This window comes from Sus scrofa, chromosome 9, assembly GCF_054392235.1.
Source record: "Sus scrofa isolate SSC_HxYL_T2T_F1_AM1 chromosome 9, Sscrofa_HxYL_maternal_Yorkshire_Landrace_v2.0, whole genome shotgun sequence".
Taxonomy (NCBI): Eukaryota; Metazoa; Chordata; class Mammalia; order Artiodactyla; family Suidae; genus Sus; species Sus scrofa.
The window spans coordinates 68,896,002-68,914,529 of NC_139391.1; positions in this window are offsets into that span (position 1 = coordinate 68,896,002).

An 18,528-nucleotide genomic window follows, 5' to 3' on the forward strand; every position below is an offset into this window, starting at 1 on the left:
CTTCTGGCCAGAAGGAGAGAGGCAGACAGAGGAGGTGGCCTTGGCTCCGCCCCGCCCCTCCCCTCGGCTGTCTGGCTCTCAGCTTTTCTCCCTCCTCCTGCCTGCCCCTCCCCTCTCCCCCACACTAGACTCCAGCTCAGTTTGGCCTCTCTTCTCTCTCAAGGTCATCTCTCTCAGCTGGGCCGGCTTCACGTCCCCCAGCAGCCACCATCTCACCGTCTCACATGCCATCCTCCCTTGGTTGCCACCTGCGTGAAGGCGGGTCTCCAATAGGGAGAAGTGATACGATTCTCTCCCCCATGGTCCCTGTGGCTCCCTTCTCCTCTGAGGGTGATGAAACAGGCAAGGGACCACCTCCTCCCTCTCTCACTGCCCACCCCCCCAGACATAGGCCTCCTTCTTGTTGTCACACCAGCTTGTCCATCCCTGCCAAGTGTGGCCAAACCTGTGGCCAGGACATGCACGCACACATCCTCCCCATAGGCACTGGAGAACACGACCTCCGCTGTCTTCTTTCCTCCCCTCTGCAATCCCAGTCTCCTTTCCCTGCATCCCCTGCTGTGCCCCCGGCACCAGAGCCTTCTCCTGGCACTGCTGGTCCAGCCCCATGGCCCAGAATCCTCGCCTCTGGTGTGTGTCTCACACAGGGTTCACACACAAGAGGAAATGCCATGTTCCACTGCTGCAGCCACCTGCAAAGGAACCCTGGTGCAGGGAGTGAGCACTGGAATGAGAGTCCAGGGCCCTGGGTCTGCCCATCCCAGGACCCAACCTGCTGTGTGGCATGTGGCAAGTCATGCCAACGCCCAGCACCGCACTCCATCTACCCTCTGCTTGGGGCCAACTCAGCCCAATTCTTGGCTCTCCGTATTAAGAAGCCCAGTGGGCGTGGAGTCTCTCCCCACCCCTGTTATATTTCTAGGCTAAGACCAAAGACCAGACCCTCCCCACCGTTCCTGGAAGTCCACACCAATGTGGACAAAGAGACACCTGATGGTAAAAGAGAAGAAAGGGGAGCCAGGACAGAAAATACAGACCACACGGATTCCATCTGGGCCCTGAAGGCCAGGTTCCAGGCCCCCTATCAATTGCACCCTGACCTGAAACCTGGCTTAGCTGCAGGACTTCCTGCGCCCCCCACCCCCCGGTCTTGCAGAAGAGGGAACAATTCAAGCTCTTCTCGTACCTTGGCCCAGGAACCTGGACAGGGACACAGGTCCTGACCCCTGTTGACACCAGAGACCACAACTCTTGAATCACATGTTGCCCATGATCCGTATCCAACCACCAAAGGACCACCAAGAGGAGAAGGGCTCCCTCCCCCAGAGGGGCCTCTGCAGCCCAGGACAGACGCCCGGAGCCCAGCGCCTGCAAGGGGAGCAGCACCTCTCTTGGGGATCTAAGACATCTCCACAGAGCCCTGTACAGGGAGACAGGCAGGATGACAGGTTTGAACCTTGAGGACAAGTGATGGATGGCAGGTGAGCCTATGGCCCGTAGGGGAGTGCCGGGGGGGGCAGGGGAGGTGGGATCATGGCCATGAGCAAAAATGCAAGGCCAGGGGGTTCCCATTTTGTCTAATCGGGCTATGAACCAGACTAGTATCCATGAGGATGCAGGTTTGATCCCTCGCCTTGCTCAATGCGTTAAGGATCCAGCGTTGCCATGAGCTGAGGCGTAGGTTGCAAAAGGGCTCGAATCCCACGTTGCTGTGGCTGTGGCAGCTGCAGCTCCGATTTGACCCCTAGCCTGGGAACTTCCATATGCTGCAGGGGTGGCCCTAGAAAGCAAAAAAAAAAAAAGAGAGAGAGAAAGAAAAAAGAAAAATGCCAGGCCAGAGAGATGTACACGTCCCCATGCGGGAATGCTCTGCTAAGTAGGAAAGTGTTAAACAGTTACAAAGGTGTTTCAACCAAAGCACCCTGCTGAAGAGGGTTTTTAGGGATTCAAGTCTTCCAGATCATCTGTATGATTGGGTTAAAGTCACCCAGCCCGAGCAGTTGCCCTTAGAACAAGTCAGTCTGAAAATAGGGTCCATTCGTTGTTGTTGTTTTCACCACACCCACAGCGTGTAGAAGTTCCCGTGCCAGGGACTGAACCCACAGCCACAACCAGAGCCACTGCAGTGACAAATCCAGATCCTTAACCCACTGAGCCACCAGGGAACTCTGAAAGTAGGGTCTATCTTAAGGTCAGAAGATCAGGCAGTCCCATCACGGCTCAGCAGAAACAAATCTGACTAGTAACCGTGAGGATGCAGGTTCAATCCCTGACCTCCCTCACTGAGTTAAGGATCCGGCATTGCCATGAGCTGTGGCATCTGATCTATGGCTCAGATCCTGTGTTGCTGTGGCCATGGCATAAGCCAGCGGCTATAGCTCCAATTTGATTCCAAGCCTGAGAACCTCCATGTGCCACAGGTGCGGCCCTAAAAAAAAGACACAAAAAAAATATTTTTAGTCAGACGATTGGGACATCATTCCTGTAGAGAATATGGGAAGTAGAGAAAGACAGAAAGAAATTCAGTGTTCCAGGAGTTCCCATCGTGGCTAAGAGCTGTGGTGTAGGCTGGCAGCTGTAGCTCCAATTCAGCCCCTAGCCTGGGAACCTCCATATCCTGCAAGTGCGGCCCTAAAAAAAGAAAAAAAGAAAAAAAAAAGAAAGAAATTCAGTATTCCAAAGGCCTTGAGATTCCTCAGACTCCTTCGGTTCAAGCCCCCTGTCCAGGCAGGCCTTGACCTAGCGCAGAAGGTGGCCTCCCCAGCTTTTAAGTAAGAGCCAGAGGTCCAGGCTGCAGAAAGCTCCCCAGCCACCATTTGCGGGACACCATGCCAGGCCTTGGCCTGCCCTTTGTATTGCATGCATGGTTACATTTAATGCCCAGAGTAGCTCGATGAAGTGAGCACTACCCCAGTTTTATAAAAGAAATCTGAGAGGTTAAGTTCTTTGTTCAAGGCCACACAGCAAGTAAGAGGCAGCTTTGAGTGGAATTTCAAACTTGGCCTGACTGCAAAGCCCTCCAGCCGTCTTGCTGGGTATCTGACATTTCTGATAAATCACAGGTCACCTCATGCTTCCCATAGGAGCCTTGCATGTGGAACGTAACCAGTAAACGCCATGCAGCCAGCTCCATGGCCTGGGTGGGGGGTGAAGGAGAAGGAGGAGGGAAGGCAGACTTCTGCAGACATCTGACCATATATGACTCCTTTTCTGCCCCCTCCCTACCCCAGTGGTGGTACCCACACATCTGGATTTCTCCTCCAAGCCTTTCCAGTCTAGCTCTCCTTTCCTACTCCCCCTCGCTTCCTACCCATTGTCTCTGAGCCCACTTCTTGGCTCCTGGGCTCCTATTTCTTTCCGCTCCTTTCACCCTGAGTACAATAGGCTCCTTCCCGGTGTTGGTAAACAGAATCACAACACCCTGAGCGGCTGTGTTTCAGGCCAGGTTGGAATTCCTCAGAGTCCCTCATGCTACAGTCTCTTCCCAGTGGGGACAGGACCTCCTGGACAGGTGGCCTGGCCTGGCCCACATCCTGCCTCTCTGCCATTGCAGCTTCGGGGCCAAGCAGTGCAGCGCCAAAGGTACTCTTTTTCCGCAGAGCCCAGGAACTGCTCACTCAGCTCCCGCCTGGAATCCTGCAAGAGGAATGGGAAGGGGAAAGTTTTATTTTTCATTTGTTTGCAGCCATCACCAAGCAAGCTCGCCCCACCCCACCCCCAGGCTGAGGTCAGGTGGGTGGGGGAGTGGTGTTTTTCCAAGTAACCTCTGTGACAGCTGGAGGAGAAGTAGCAATAAACAAGGCAGAGATGTCAACACCAGAGGAGGAACACACACCCACCTGAAGAGAGCAGGCAGCCACAGCGCATCCATCACGGATACTCTTGGGGATCCCCTAATTCTGGACCCATGTGGATCCTGAGCCTCAGTTTTCTTTTTTTTTAAAAAAAGTTTTTGGGAGTTCCCGTTGTGGCTCAGTGGTTAACAAATCCTACTAGGAACCATGAGGCTGCAGGTTCGATCCCTGGCCTTGCTCAGTGGGTTAAGGATCCGGCATTGCCATGAGCTGTGGTGTAGGTTGCAGATGCAGCTTGGATCCCGTGTTGCTGTGGCTCTGGCGTAGGCCAGCAGCTACAGCTCCGATTTGACCCCTAGCCTGGGAACCTCCATATGCCATGGGAGCAGCCCAAGAAATGGCAAAAAAATAAATAAAAATAAAAATAAGCAACAACAACAACAACAAACAACAACAACAAAAGACAAAAGACAAAAAGACAAAAAATAAATTAATTAATTAATTAATTTAAAAAATAAAAAAGTTTTTATTTTTATTTGTTTACTTATTTATCTTTGCTTTTTAGGGCCGCACCGTGGCATACGGATGTTCCCAGACCAGGGGGTGGAACTGGAGCTACAGCCGTCAGCCTGCACCACAGCTCATGACAATACCAGATCCCCAACCCATTGAGCGAGGCCGGGGATCAAACCTGCATCCTCATGGATACCAGTCAGATTCATCTCCTCTGTGCCATAACTGGAACTCTGAGCCTCAGTTTTCTGAGCAGGATGGAGAAGGAACCCCTGCATCTGCAAGGCCCCATCTACCAAGAAATTCACATAGAACTAGGCCCCCCGCAGCTTTAACCATTTGCAGTGTCCTTCATTGATCCTTTGAACACATCTTTATTAGGTGTTAAGCATCTAGGACATCATAATAAATAGACAGATAAGGTCCCTGTTCTCAGTAGGGGTGGCAGGCAGTAGTGGAAAAAAAACAAACAATAACAGATCAACAGTATAATTCGGACAGATGCAACAAAATGAAGGTGAGGTGGCCAAGGTTGGGTATAGCGGCCGGCAACACTAGAGAGAGTAATTAAGGAAGGCCTCTTGGAGTTCCCGTCATGGCACAGCAGAAACGAATCCAACTAGGAACCATGAAGTTGCAGGTTTGATCCCTGGCCTTGCTTAGTGGGTTAAGGATCCGGCATTGCCGTGAGCTGTGGTGTAGGTCACAGATGCAGTTCAGATCTGGGCTTGCTGTGGCTATGGTGTAGGCCAGCAGCTATAGCTCCAATTTAACCCCTAGCCTAGGAACCTCCATATGCCACGAGTGTGACCCTAAAAAGACCAAAAAAAAAAAAAAAAGCCTCTTGAAAGTGGTGATGGTTGAGCTTGGATCTTCATGATGGGAAGGCAGCAGCCAGGCAAAATGTGAGGAGAATGCCCTCCAGACAGAGAGGAGAGAAGGAGCAAAGACCCTAAGCAGAACCAAGCGTGGCACATTTGAGGAAGAGAGAGGAGACCCATGTGGGCAGCCAGAGCCAGGAAGGAGTTGGGGTGGGAGGGGGGACGGGGACATGGACCCTAAACATGATGCTCTTGTAGGATTTTACGGTAATCGTGATGGGTCCTTCTCCAAGGACCTCGAACACCCTCACCCGCTTGTCTCTCTGTTAGTGATGCTAAAAACATAAGGAAGAAGGGGAAGGAAGCATGATTCACTGAAGATGACAGTGACCAGAGCCAGTATAACCATCTAGGGAGGAAGGATCTGTTGCTTGGCTACCAGGCCTGGGAGGGGAATGGGTGGAAATAGGGAACCCGAGTGGAGCAAGAAGAGAGACACCAGGAGCTGGGGGAGGGGGAAGGTTAGGAGCAGAAAATCCCACTGGGCTGGAGCTTAAGGAGGGAGGGGGGCATGAGCAGCTCCCAGGAGCTGTGGCATTTTGAGGAGAGGGGGACAGAATATTTTAGGAAAGTTTGGCCCTCATGCCGTGTAATTTCCCTTTGATCATTCTCTCAAGAAAATCTTCTCTTTTTTTTTTTTTTTTGGTCATTTTAGGGCTGCACCTGCGGCATATGGAGGTTCCCAGGCTAGGGGTCTAATGGGAGCTGTAGCCACTGGCCTACGCCACAGCCACAGCAACACCAGATCCAAGCCATATCTGTGGCCTGCACCACAGGTCACAGCAACACAGATCCTCAACCCACTGAGTGAAGGCAGGGAGCCAACCTGAGTCCTCATGGATGCTAGTCAGATTCGTTTCTGCTGAGCCACATTCGTGGTGCAGTGGTTAACGAATCCGACTAGGAACCATGAGGTTGCGGGTTTGGTCCCTGGCCTCACTCGGTGGGTTAAGGATCTAGCGTTGCCGTGAGCTGTGGTGTAGGTCACAGACACAGCTCGGATCCCGCGTTGCTGTGGCTCTGGCATAGGCCAGCGGCTACAGCTCCATTGGAACCTCCATATGGCATGGAAGCGGCCCTAGAAAAAGGCAAAAAAACAAACAAACAAACAAAAAAAAACCAAAAACTCCTCTCTAGAAAATCTTGTGTTAAGAGGGTCACCATGTCTCAGAGCTTTTAGCATCTGATGTCGGCTCCTTTTGGATCTGTCTCTGGCTTGCAGTGCACCTCAGGAGAAGCTGAAGCCCAGTACTGAGTGCACTGCTGAGATTGGAACACAGGTGGAAAGGGCCCTGCTTGGACACTCACCTGTTGTGTGGCCTGGGGCAAGTCGCTTCTCTTCTCTGTTTCCTTCCTTTCTGGTCATGAGATGATTGAGTTAAATGATCTCCAGGGTGTGAACAAGCTGGGACTTCAGATGCCACATGTCCTTTTATTTTCTTAACAGAGACGTGAGAAGAAGGGTCTTAGATGCTTAGAGTGAGCCAGTGTGTACCCCGCACAACTCCAGCAAGGTTGTCTCACCCCTGCAGCAGGCCACCCTGCTGGCCTTAGTGCCAGGAGAGGACAGTTTTAGGAGCATGTCCACCCCCCCCCACACACACACACTGCTCAGGGACAGCCTCCTCCAACAGCCTCCTCCAAGCCCCTCAGAGATGGGGACTCCCAAGAGCTTTCATCAGCAAGGCTGGGTGCAGCCCTCCGGCAAGGCAGAGAAAGGGCCCCAGGGACCATGTCAACCCCTCCCCTAGGAAGGTAGCTATGACCTCAGTGGGTGAGAAAATCCCTGGAGAACAGACCCTTTCTGGAGAGGACTTGGGTTGACCTGTGACCCTGGCCAAGAGTTCAGGCCCTCTCTCTTCACCCTTCTATTTCAGGATCAAATAGAGTCTCCCAACTCTGATCAGCCCTCTCTTTCCTGGCTGCTTCCCTCCCTCTCAGCTGCAGGAGCGGGGCAGGGCTGCTTTAGCAGGCTGCCTCCTTTCTCCTGCACAGCAAATGCCTCCCGCAGAACCTGCAGCGCTCCCCCACCCCCACCTTAGTAATCAGCGCACGTACCAAGAGCTCTTCCTTGCCTCCCCCTTCTCTCAGCTTTCCTCCCTCCTCTCTGTCTCTCCCCCGCCCTCTTCCTTTACCTTCTCCTGCCTCCTCCTCACCCCTTGGAGCCACCGCCACCTCCTGGGAAGCCGAGAGAGGGTTTATCATCAAATCAGGATTTGTCATGAGGAAAACAGTTTTATTTTCCTCACTTGGAGAAGGAGCAGCTAGGGAAAGGGTGTTTTGTATATTCAAAGCATCCATGTGTCTGTCCATTCATCCACCCCTCTCTCTGCCCATTCCCCACACTCCCTCAGTCCCAGGGTGGAATCTGGCACTGTTTTCTCATCTTCCTCAATGGCTGCGCCTCTGACCTGCCTCTTGGGTCCCCATCTTATTCCTCCCCGTGAGCCTTTGCCCACAGGACCCCTCTACTCCTCACCGTTTCCTTCATTCAGGTCATTTCGCTCCTTCAGGAATTTTAAGAGATTGCTTTTATGTACCAGGGGCTCCAGATGCTGGGGATACGAGACACCTGGGAGTGCGGGGGCGGGGTGCACAGATGCATGAATAAACCATTAGCGCATGCAGCAGCAACTGCAGCAGCAGAGGTGGCACCCAGCATCCCGGTGGGGCAGCGACAGCAAAAGACAGAGGGGCGCTGAAGGAGAAGACAGGGATGCCAAAGCAGGAAGCCTGAGGCCAAGTGGATCATGGGATCAACGGCTGGGAGAGAAAGTCCCTCCAGGGCCGGCTCACAGCCAATTGCCTCTGGCATGAAGGAGCACTGGGGCCAGGGCGAGGGGTGGCAGGAGCAGAGCAATGCTGAGGTGAGGGTGTGTGCAGAGGGAGCAGGGGCGGGAGAGGGGCTGGGAGAGGCACATGAAAGCAACCCCCGCTGGGTTTCACATGGAGGGTCAGAAGGGTCAGGGTGGTATTTCAGAAGTTCTGCAAAAGTTGCGTTTGAAGCAGACAAGCCTGGAGCCTGGGTGAGGAAGACTGGTTAAGAGGCCAATGCCATGGGAGCTGGAAGTGAGTTCTGAGTTGAGAAGGGTGAAGGAGACGTCCCTGGAGCCATTAAAGAAAGATCCCGCCAGAGTTTCTGGATAGGACCTGGGTGTGGGACTCTCCAGCAGAGGGTGAGCTGAATCCAGGAGAGGGCAGGAGCTGGATTAGTGAGCCCACTTGCGAGGGAGCCCTGAGAAGGACAGTGAAGGGGCCGAGAGCCCTGCCCGTGGGAAGAGCCCCGGGCCAGGTGGGTGCACAGGCAGAAAAGCCAGAGAGGTGAGAGCGGCAGGCAAGACTGGCGTCACAGACGGGAAAGAAGGGGTGGAGGGCAGCTCTGGAAGGAGTCGGGCTTCCCTGAGAGCAGCGTGTGGGAGCAACCTTGGCCGTGGTGACCCCTTTGAGAGCAGTCTGGGCTCATTGCAGCTTCTCCCCTCACCTCTGGGCTCTTCCTGGAGACAACCTGTCTTTGTTCTGTTGCCGCATCATCAAGCACAGCGAGCACTGGTATTGAGCACCAGTCAGCAGTCCGGCCTTCTAGAGGCTCTAGCGGGTGGGAGAGGCACAGCCCTCACGCTGAGAGAGCCCCTGGTCCAACGCAGAGCAAATGCATTAAATCCCTATCCGTTAAAAAAGCAGCCAACAGGGAGTTCCCGTTGTGGCTCTGTGGCTAACAAACCCAACTTGTTATCCATGAGGATTCGGGTTCGATCCCTGGCCTTGCTCAGTGGGTTAAGGATCTGACATTGCCATGAGCTGTGGTGTAGGTTGCAGATGCAGCTTAGATCCTGCATCGCTGTGGCTGTGGTGTAAGCCAGAGGCTATAGCTCCAATTAGACGCCTAGCCTGGGCACCTCCCTATGCCACGGACGTGGCCCTAAAAAGACAAAAAGACAAAAAAAAAAAAAAAGTAGTCAACAAGTAATATCAATCAAGAACGCGCCTAAAGTCAAATGAACACATGTAACAGAGATGCCCAAGAAAAGAGGCTGACTCCGGAAGGAAGGCAGGGACATCCCCGCTGGCAGTGGAGCAGCGGAACTGACTGGGATGTGACGTCCATAATTCATAGCCGATCAATCCTGGAGAACCCAGTGCTCTGACCCCTTTGGAAATCGCTCTCTTCACTGACAGCTGAGCCCTCTCCTCGGAGGCCCAGGGCAGGAAGGTTTCTCTGCGAGATGTACTCTGGTGCCCTGCAGCCAGAATGATGGATGAGGAGGCAAGAGCTGCTCAGGGCAGCTGAGACCCCTGGGGCTGAGCAGGGAGAGAAATATAAAGGCAGAGCAACTCAGAAACAAGAGAGACACTCGGGCTGGATGGGGGTGGTGGGGAGCTGCATCCTTCTCTCAGCCGTCTCATTCACCTGCCTGCTTCTCCAACCAGGTCCTCAGTTCTGAGACACACAGGACACAGAGAGGTTAGGGACAGCTGAGAGGGGAATGTGGGAGAGTGAAAGTCCAAAGGATTGTCTCTTCCCTCTCTACAAGGTCATGTGTTGGGAAAGCTCTTGGATGTACTGAGGAGAGGCTGACCCGGCCACTGAGTCCTAGTCCCTGTCCCAGTGCCCCAGTGCCCCAGAAACAGGCCCAGCCCCAGACTCTCCTGGCAGGGAGTCAAGCTCCCGTTCATCCTTACTCCTTCAGGCATGAGATACCGGGGCCAGCAGCTAGCAGAGGGCAAGACATATCTCCTGGGATTCAATCCAGTCCAGACCTTATCCCAGGGTCCAAGGTCCCATAGAAATGCAGCCAATCTCTCTGGGAGCTGAATGTACCATTTAAGCAGCCTGGCCAACTCCACAGTCCATAGATGTGATGGAGAAGGCCTCGGCCAACTCACCTCCAGTCTTTGCATTCCATTTGTCCAGGCCTCTGGCCTGTATTGCCACCCGTCCATGTACACACAGGACAATAGGGAGCCAGCAGCTTACCACTGTCCTCCAGCTCCCCATCACCCACTGGATATGGCAGGATCAAAGAACCAAAATCATGGGATCCACCCTTGCCAACAGCTGACATGAAAGGACGCTGCGCACAGGCGGAGGGGTCCTGGGGCTGTTGCCCACCCGACAGAAAGAAAATGGCTGTATTATTGGTTGGGTAATTGAACTCTCTTTTCTGGAGGTGAGCACGGGGCAGTAAGAATGAATTACAGAGCTTCTCTACCCTGAGTGCCCTTGTGCTTCCCTTGCTCCTGGGTACGAGGGTTCCACTGACAAATCAAACATGGAACCTACCCTGGGGAGTTTACTCTGGAGGTCAGAACCATAGGCAGTAATACTAACAGCGTGAGTCATGGAAACTCGGGGGGAGGAGGGTGCCTTGGGCTGGGGTCCACTGGAAGCCTGCATGGAGGAGGCGGCATGTGAACTGGCAAGGCCCCTCCTCACTCCCGCAGGGAGAGCTGCTCAGTACAACTTCTGCATGGCAAGGACAGGCCTCAACACAGTCCACGCACAGTATATATTTATAGAAAGCATAAAAGACTGCTGACAGTGGGAGTGTCTCTGTAGGTAAGAAGCATGAAGAGGCCCTCCTGGAAGGCTGGCCTTTGCCACTCCCTCTTCCACTCCTTCCTCCTGAAGTGCCATCTTCTCCCTGACCCCTCCCCATATCTATCCAGCTCCCTCCTGATCTCCAGGTAGACTCCTGTCCAGTTCCAGAACATCTCCTGGGTCCCTGAGGGAGAGAACAGATACTGCCCCCCAGCCCCACTCCCGTGGCTCTCACACCCGGGTGGAAGCTGCTGCCCTGGACGCACACACAAAGCTCTGTCTGCTTCTCCAGCCCAACCCTCATCAGGCTCCTGGAGCATGGAGGCAGCACTGGTTCCTCAGAAAGCTCCAGAGGCGCCCTGCTTTGCATAGCTTCCATCCGCCCTTCCACCTCACCTCCCACCCTTCCCCCCTCGCCCCACCCCGAGCCCTGTACCAGGAAGGCTGATTTCTAAGCCTATACCAGCCAGGCTCCCTAGACCTCCAGCCTCCTGCAGGATCAGCTGTTGGGGCCTGAGGCGGGAGGAGGCTGTGCAGTCTTCTGCCTTCACACTCCTTGCCCTGGGGCCTCCACTGCAGTTGCAGCTCACTCCAAGTCCCTTAGGCTATTTCACCCTCCCTTGCTGGTCTCCCGTCACCCTGCTGGGGTATAATGCCATCTCTCTCCTGCTGGAGCCCCACGAATGCACATGTCGTCCTGCTCACCTCACCAGTGGAAAACAGGGAGAAAATATGCCTTAGATCACAACCCCAGAACAAGCCTCAGGCTGGTTAACTTGGGGATGAATCTGGGTTTGAATCTTCGCTCTACCACAAGTGAAGTTATTTCTCTTGCGCCTCACTTTTTCAAATGTTATTATTGATTGATTGATTTTTAAGGCCACACCCTTGGCATATGGAAATTCCCAGGCTAGGGGTTGAATCGGAGCTGTAGCCACTGGCCTACACCACAACCACGGCCACGCCAGATCCCCAAAACCCACTGAGCAAGGCCAGGGATCAAACCTGCATCCTCATGGATACTTGCCAGATTTGTTTCTGCTGAGCCACAGCAGGAACTCTGCGTATCACTTTTTTCACCTGTGAAATGGGAAAACCATTCCCTCTCAGGTTGTTATGAGGGTTAAGCTGAATAACATACACACATAGTGCTTACTGTTGTTTGGCACATAGAGCTTGACAAGCAGAAGTGACCGTTTACATGTAAGGATAACTTGATCCCTTTGCTGTACAGTGGGAAAATAAAAAAAATTATTAAAAAAAAAGTGACTGTTATTGTGCTTTTAAGAGAAGTGTGACGTGTCCATTTAGCTCCCCCTTTGAGCTCCCTTTGGGCCCATCCAGCAGTCATGGTGACCAAGACACGGAGCTGCATTGAGGCCTCTGAGAGACCGAAGGACTATTTCTGAAACGTGGCTCCCAGACTCCCCTTCCTTGAAAGTTTACCTTCCCAGGAGACCTCCACCCTCCCTCTGGCAGCACAGGAAGAGCCCAGGAGGAGCAGGTAGGAGTGCGGTGGGGGTGAGGGGAGTAATAATGACTCTTTGCACTAGAATCCCGATCCACAAGGGCAGGGATCAGGAGAAGCTTGCCTCTCTGACGCAGGTTTCCAAGTTTCATGATGCTCGTTTTCATATCGAGATAACAGCGCTGGCTCCGCTCACTCCCAGGCTCTGGGCTGCCGTGACTCATTCCAAGTCTCAGGGTGCACGAGGAGCCAGTGAGGCTGTGCCTACCTAGTTACATCACATCTGGGAATGGGAAGCAGGCACCAAAGCCTGAGGCCTCAGGTGACACAAATGAGGCCAAGATGATGGCAGCTCCAGCGAGGCGCTGAATGACTCCTTGGCCTATCATGTCCCTGCCCCAGGCAGGTGCCAGAAGGACACAAGTTAGCTCATGGGAGGAAAGGGGAATGGGGAACTAGGACTGATGGACACCCCTATGTGCCAAATATAGGGGTGGGCACTCTATACCCACTATCCAATTTGACACATACTTTCAATAATGTATACCTGGGAGCTGGAGCCGCTGGCCTACACCACAGCCATAGCAACGTCAGATCTGAGACACATCTGCGACCTACACCACAGCGCACGGCAACGCAGATCCTTAACCCACTGAGTGAGGCCAGGGATCAAACCCACAACCTCATGGTTCCTGGTCAGATTCGTTTCTGCTGCACCACGACGGGGACTCCCAATAATGCGTATCTTATTTTACAGGTAAGAGAAATCTGAGGCTTGGAAGGGCAGCATTTGCTACATGACACACAGCTATTCAATGGGATTCTAGCCTTACTCCTCCATCCACCCAAGCTGCATCTTCCTAGGGAGGAATACGTCCTCACCAAGAGCATGTTGGGTGGTTGGACGGCTGCATCTAGGGGTTCAAGCAGGGGGTGATGGAGAGCAAGCAGTGTGAAGCTTGGTGTGCTGGTGGGGTGGGTGGTGGTTGGACCTGAATAGCAGGGACCCTGAACAGCACAGGGGTTAGGGGCTGGGGGCTGAGGACAGTCAGCACCAAAGGCCCCTTGGGTAAGGAGCTAGGCCCAGGGCACCTGTATGGTTCTCTGAAAGATGGGGGTGGGGGAGTGGCAGAGAGAGAGGCACAACTAATTTTTTTTTTTTTTTGTCTTTTTTGCCATTTCTTGGGCCGCTCCCATGGCACATGGAGGTTCCCAGGCTAGGGGTTCAATCGGAGCTGTAGCCACCGGCCTACTCCAGAGCCACAGCAACAGGGGATCCAAGCCACGTCTGCGACCTACACCACAGCTCATGGCAATGCCGGATCCTTAACCCACTGAGCAAGGCCAGGGATTGAACCCACAACCTCATGGTTCCTAGTTGGATTTGTTAATCACTGAGCCACGATGGTAACTCCAAGGCACAACTAATTTAAAAAAAAAAAAAAAAAAAAAAAAGGACTTCCATTGTGGCTCAGTGGGTTAAGAACCTGACTAGTATCCATGAGAATGCGGGTTTGATCCCAGGCCCCGCTCAGTGGGTGAAGGACCCAGCATTTCTGCAAGCTGCAGTATAGGTTACAGATGCGGCTCAGATCCTGCATTGCTGTGGCTATGGCCCTAGGGTGGCAGCTGCAGCTCCAGTTCAACCCTTAGTCTGGGAACTTCCATATGCTATGGGAGCAGCCCTAAAAGGACAAAAAATAGCGCCAACTCCAATGCCAAAAGAGACTCAGCATGGGATCTGGGGCTGAGAGGGTTGGCTGAGGCTGGGGCTGCCCTTGCTGAAGTGAGAGCAGGGCCAATGGCAATGTGTGCAGCCTCACTGGAAGCACAGGGCCTTGCCTGCAGCTCTCCCAGTGTGACCTCGGAGATGACAGCGTCACCAGGTTCGAGCTAGACCCTGAGGCAACTGGGAGGGGGTGGTTGAGAGGGAAGCCAGGGAGACAGGGAGGGAACAGAGCTCTCCCACACCCTGAGGGAAAGAGGGACCTCTCCCAGGTCAGGAGGGTGCCCTGGAGCCACTTGTGCATCCTGTCCTCTCTGCAAGTAGAGGGGCCTGGCTGTCAAAAGATCGCTAGAGCACAGCTCTGTGCAGGGACAAATCCTTGCTGCAGGATTTCTACAATGTTTCCTATACAGGCACTCACTCTGCAAATGTGTGTCTGTGACCCGTCCTCCTGGCCCCCCCGCACAAGCAGGCCCATGGGTGGGGCCCCAGAAGGTCCCAGAATTCACCAGGGTCAACCACAAAGGCCTGCAATCATTTTTAACTGTTAACACCTAATCCGCTTAATATTTTCAGGAGAACTGAAAAGTGTTCACATCCATTTGTGAATGTAGGAAACCATTTTCATAATGTTTAATATTTTTGATTTATTGCGTTTTCACTTGCTTCTTATTGGCCGCTCTCCCCCTCTGCACTTGCTGCAAGAGCTTCACAGAGCCAGGCCATGCATCACACAAATTCAGCCAGGAGAGAATGGCTCCTGGGTGGGGGGAGAGAGCCAGGTGCCAGCCTGCAGCAGGACCCTGGGACCACGAGGGCTCCCGAGGCAATGATGGATGAGGGCTTCAGCCCACCAGAGTGGCCTGCCCCTCAGCACACCAATGGACGAGGGGTCCTGGGGCGCACGGTGGGAGCCAGAGCAGAAGCCTGGGGTGGGGGCTCTCCTAGGACAGGTCTCATTCTCTTGGGCTCCTGTGTGTGATGAGCCTAAAGCCCCTTGAGCATCCTCAGTGCCTGCCTGCGCAGAACAAGGTTGAGCTGTGCAAGACGGACATCAACAAAGATCTAGAAGATTCTGCCACCACCTCTCTCTGGAATGGAGTTCCCTCACCTACAAAATACAAGACCTAGAGTTCCTGTTGTGGTGCAGTGGAAACAAATCCAACTAGCATCCATGAGGATGTGGGTTCCATCCCTAGCCTTGTTCAGTGGGTTAAGGATCCAGCATTGTCATGAGCTGTGGTGTAGGTTACAGACGAGGGCTCGGATCCCACATTGCTGTGACTGTGGTGTAGGCCGACAGCTACAGCTCCGACTCAACCCTTAGCCTGGGAACTTCCATATGCTGCGAGTGCCCTAAAAAAACAAACAAAAAAAACCCAAGACCTGAGTCCAATCCCAGTTTCACCCCTCCCTAGCTGAGTGACCTTTAGCAGGTCACTCTGATTCTCTAAGCTACAGTTTCCTCTATAAAATGGTTTTAATAATGTGCCATTGGAAAAGGTGATGTGAGAATTAAATAACACAGGCAAAGCCCCTTACACTATGCTTGACACAGAGTAGGAGTTCAACAAATGTTCATTCACTCTCACCCCCACCCTCACCCTGAAAAATCATCCCAGTGTCATAGCCACACCCACCTCACCCCCATCACTGCTCCTTACTGGCTCTGCAGACACCCAAACACTATTCAGTTCACCCCACGCAGCACCAGGAGGTCAGTGGCCAAGGAGGGAAGCAGGAAGAGAAGGCACTCTGGTTAGTGGAGGAGTTGGTGGTGTATCTGGCCACCAGGCCCCGGCTGAAAAGAACTACCTACTCGCATCCACGGAGGAAAACCCGGGGGGTGCCATTACCCTTTCTGTACCCGCACTTCCCTGCCACCAGACTGAGGCAGCGTGTTTCTGGAATAAGTGCTCTGCCTGACTCTGGAACCCTGGGGACCCCACCTGCCTGGCTGAAAAGGTCCCCCAGTGCCCAGCTCTGCATCTGTCCTGGGGTCCTCGGAGGCTTGTGTTACCAACAATAGCTGCAAATCCCTGATTAAAATGCTGTGGCAGGGAGAATCAATATCCATTGGCAGCTGAGCCTCTAATAAGTATAATAATCACCATTAAGGGAAAGAGTCAGGGAGTGAGTGGGGTTGGTAATATGGTGATTATATTAATCTGCCTCCATCCCAATCTGTATCCACCTGCTGTTGGCATGTCCTTGCCTGGAGCCTGCCACGAGGAGCAGGGGCTGCCAGGCAAAGCAGGCAGCCTGGCTTCACCCGGTTCCCAGTCTCTGTGGGCTCTGCAGGCCCCAACACCCGCTTCATTCACTGATCTGGAAAAAAGTTCCCTGCCTGGCTGCGGGGAGGCAAAGTGAATCTTGGTGGGGGAGGAGCAGGTGGGCGAGTGAGCAAGGGAAACTGTTGTTTGTTTTCACTCTCCCTTAATGCAGCAGGAGCCCCGGAAATCCTTACCTGAATTTTCCTGTCTGGCCTCTTACCAGTTTCTATTGATTAACAAGGCCAAGAGCCCTGGACAGTAACAGTTCTGATTCAATATCAAGAAGACATGTCTGTCATGTGGTGCCACTGGGCATCTCATACATAGCTCAGTGCCAAGTACGTAGGAATTTGTTTCAGGATAGGAATGAATGAATAAATGAACAGGTGTTCTCCTTGTTCTCGTTCACTCGCTCATATCCCAGACTCCAGGTGGGTTCTATTTAAATGAATTGGGTTTTAGGAAAGAGAATTTTTAAATGTCTTTTGGGTTTTCTTCAATGCACTTTTTTTTTTTTTTTTTTTTTGGCTGCACCCACAGCATGTAGAATTAATTTCCCAGGCCAATGATTGAACCTGTGCCACAGAAGTGAAAATGCCAGGTCCTTAACCAGCTGAGCCACCAGGGAACTCTAATAAACATGTTTAATTATATAAGATATATATAACATAAAATTTACTGTTTAACCTTTTTTTGGGTGCTTTTTAGGGCCACACCTGTGGTATATGGAAGTTCCCAGGCTAGGGGTCGAATCAGAGCTGTACCTGCCTGCCTACATCACAGCCATAGCAATGTGGGATCCGAGCTGCATTTGGGACCTGCACCACAGCTCACGCCAGATCCTTAACCCACTGAACAAGGCCAGAGGTTGACCCTACATCCTCATGGATATTAGTCAGGTTTGTTACCGTTGAGCCACAGTAGGAACTCTCTGTTGACCATTTTTTTTTTTTTTTGTCTTTTTTTTTTGTTGTTGTTGCTATTTCTTGGGCCGCTCCCACGGCATATGGAGGTTCCCAGGCTAGGGGTTGAATCGGAGCTGTAGCCACCGGCCTACGCCAGAGCCACAGCAACGCGGGATCCGAGCCACGTCTGCAACCTACACCACAGCTCACGGCAACGCCGGATCGTTAACCCACTGAGCAAGGGCAGGGACCGAACCCGCAACCTCATGGTTCCTAGTCGGATTCGTTAACCACTGCGCCACGACGGGAACTCCTGTTGACCATTTTTAATTGTATGACTCAGTAGCTCTGAGCACATTCACAGTGTTGCAAAGCATCACCACCATTCATCTCCAGATTTTTTTCTTCTTTCCAAACTAAAACTCCATACCCATTAAATACCAGCCCCCCATCCCTGCCCTGCACAACTCCCGGTAAATTGCCATTCTACTCTCAGCCTCTATGAATTTGACTAGTCCAGGGCCCTCATAACTGCATATGTTTGGGTTAACCTTTCTCTTAGGATTGATCATACAGATTGTTTAAAATTTTTCCCTAGTATCAGCAATGCAGCCCCAAATATATTTGAGCAAGATTTTTCTTGTGTGTATTTAGGATTGTTACCTTGGGTGTGATGGGCAAAATTGAGAATTACTGGGGAGAAAAAATAGCTTAAACATACTTCTGTTTTTGACACATATTGTCAGTTTTCCTAAAGGATTTTAGGATTTATTTTCTATATCTTGGAGTTCCTGTCGTGGCTCAGTGGTTAACGAGCCTGACTGGCATCCATGAGGATTCGGGTTCGATACCTGGCCCCACTCAGTGGGTTAAGGATCTGGCATTGCCACAAGTTGTGATGTAGATTGCAGACACGGCTCAGATCTGGCATTGCTATAGCTGTGGTGTAGGCCGGCGGCTACAGCTCTGATTCAACCCCTAGCCTGGGAACCTCCATATGCCATGGGTGTGGCCCTAAAAAAATACAAAAAAATATATGTTTGCTATATCTTAAACATTACACCAGCCAGGTTTAAGTGTACCCATTTCCCTGTATTCCTATATTCCTACCACCACTGGATTTTTTAAAAAATGCATTGTGAATTTGTTAGGCAAAAATCTATATGTCATAGTTAGACTAAAAATATGTCATGACAACTGGAGTTTAGTGGAAACAGGGCTGAACTCAGATCTATTTTTGGAAGCTGAGTATAAAGCTAAATGTGCCCTGGACTGAAAAGAAAACAAATAGCTGCTACCACTTTTAAGTTGTTAGGCCTGAAGTGGGGCTGGAGGAAGGAAAAGCAAGGGATGAAGGAAAACTCAGCATCTGTATACTGGGCACTACATACAGCTTTAGCCGCTGGGGTGCCCACGTCAATAAGGCAGT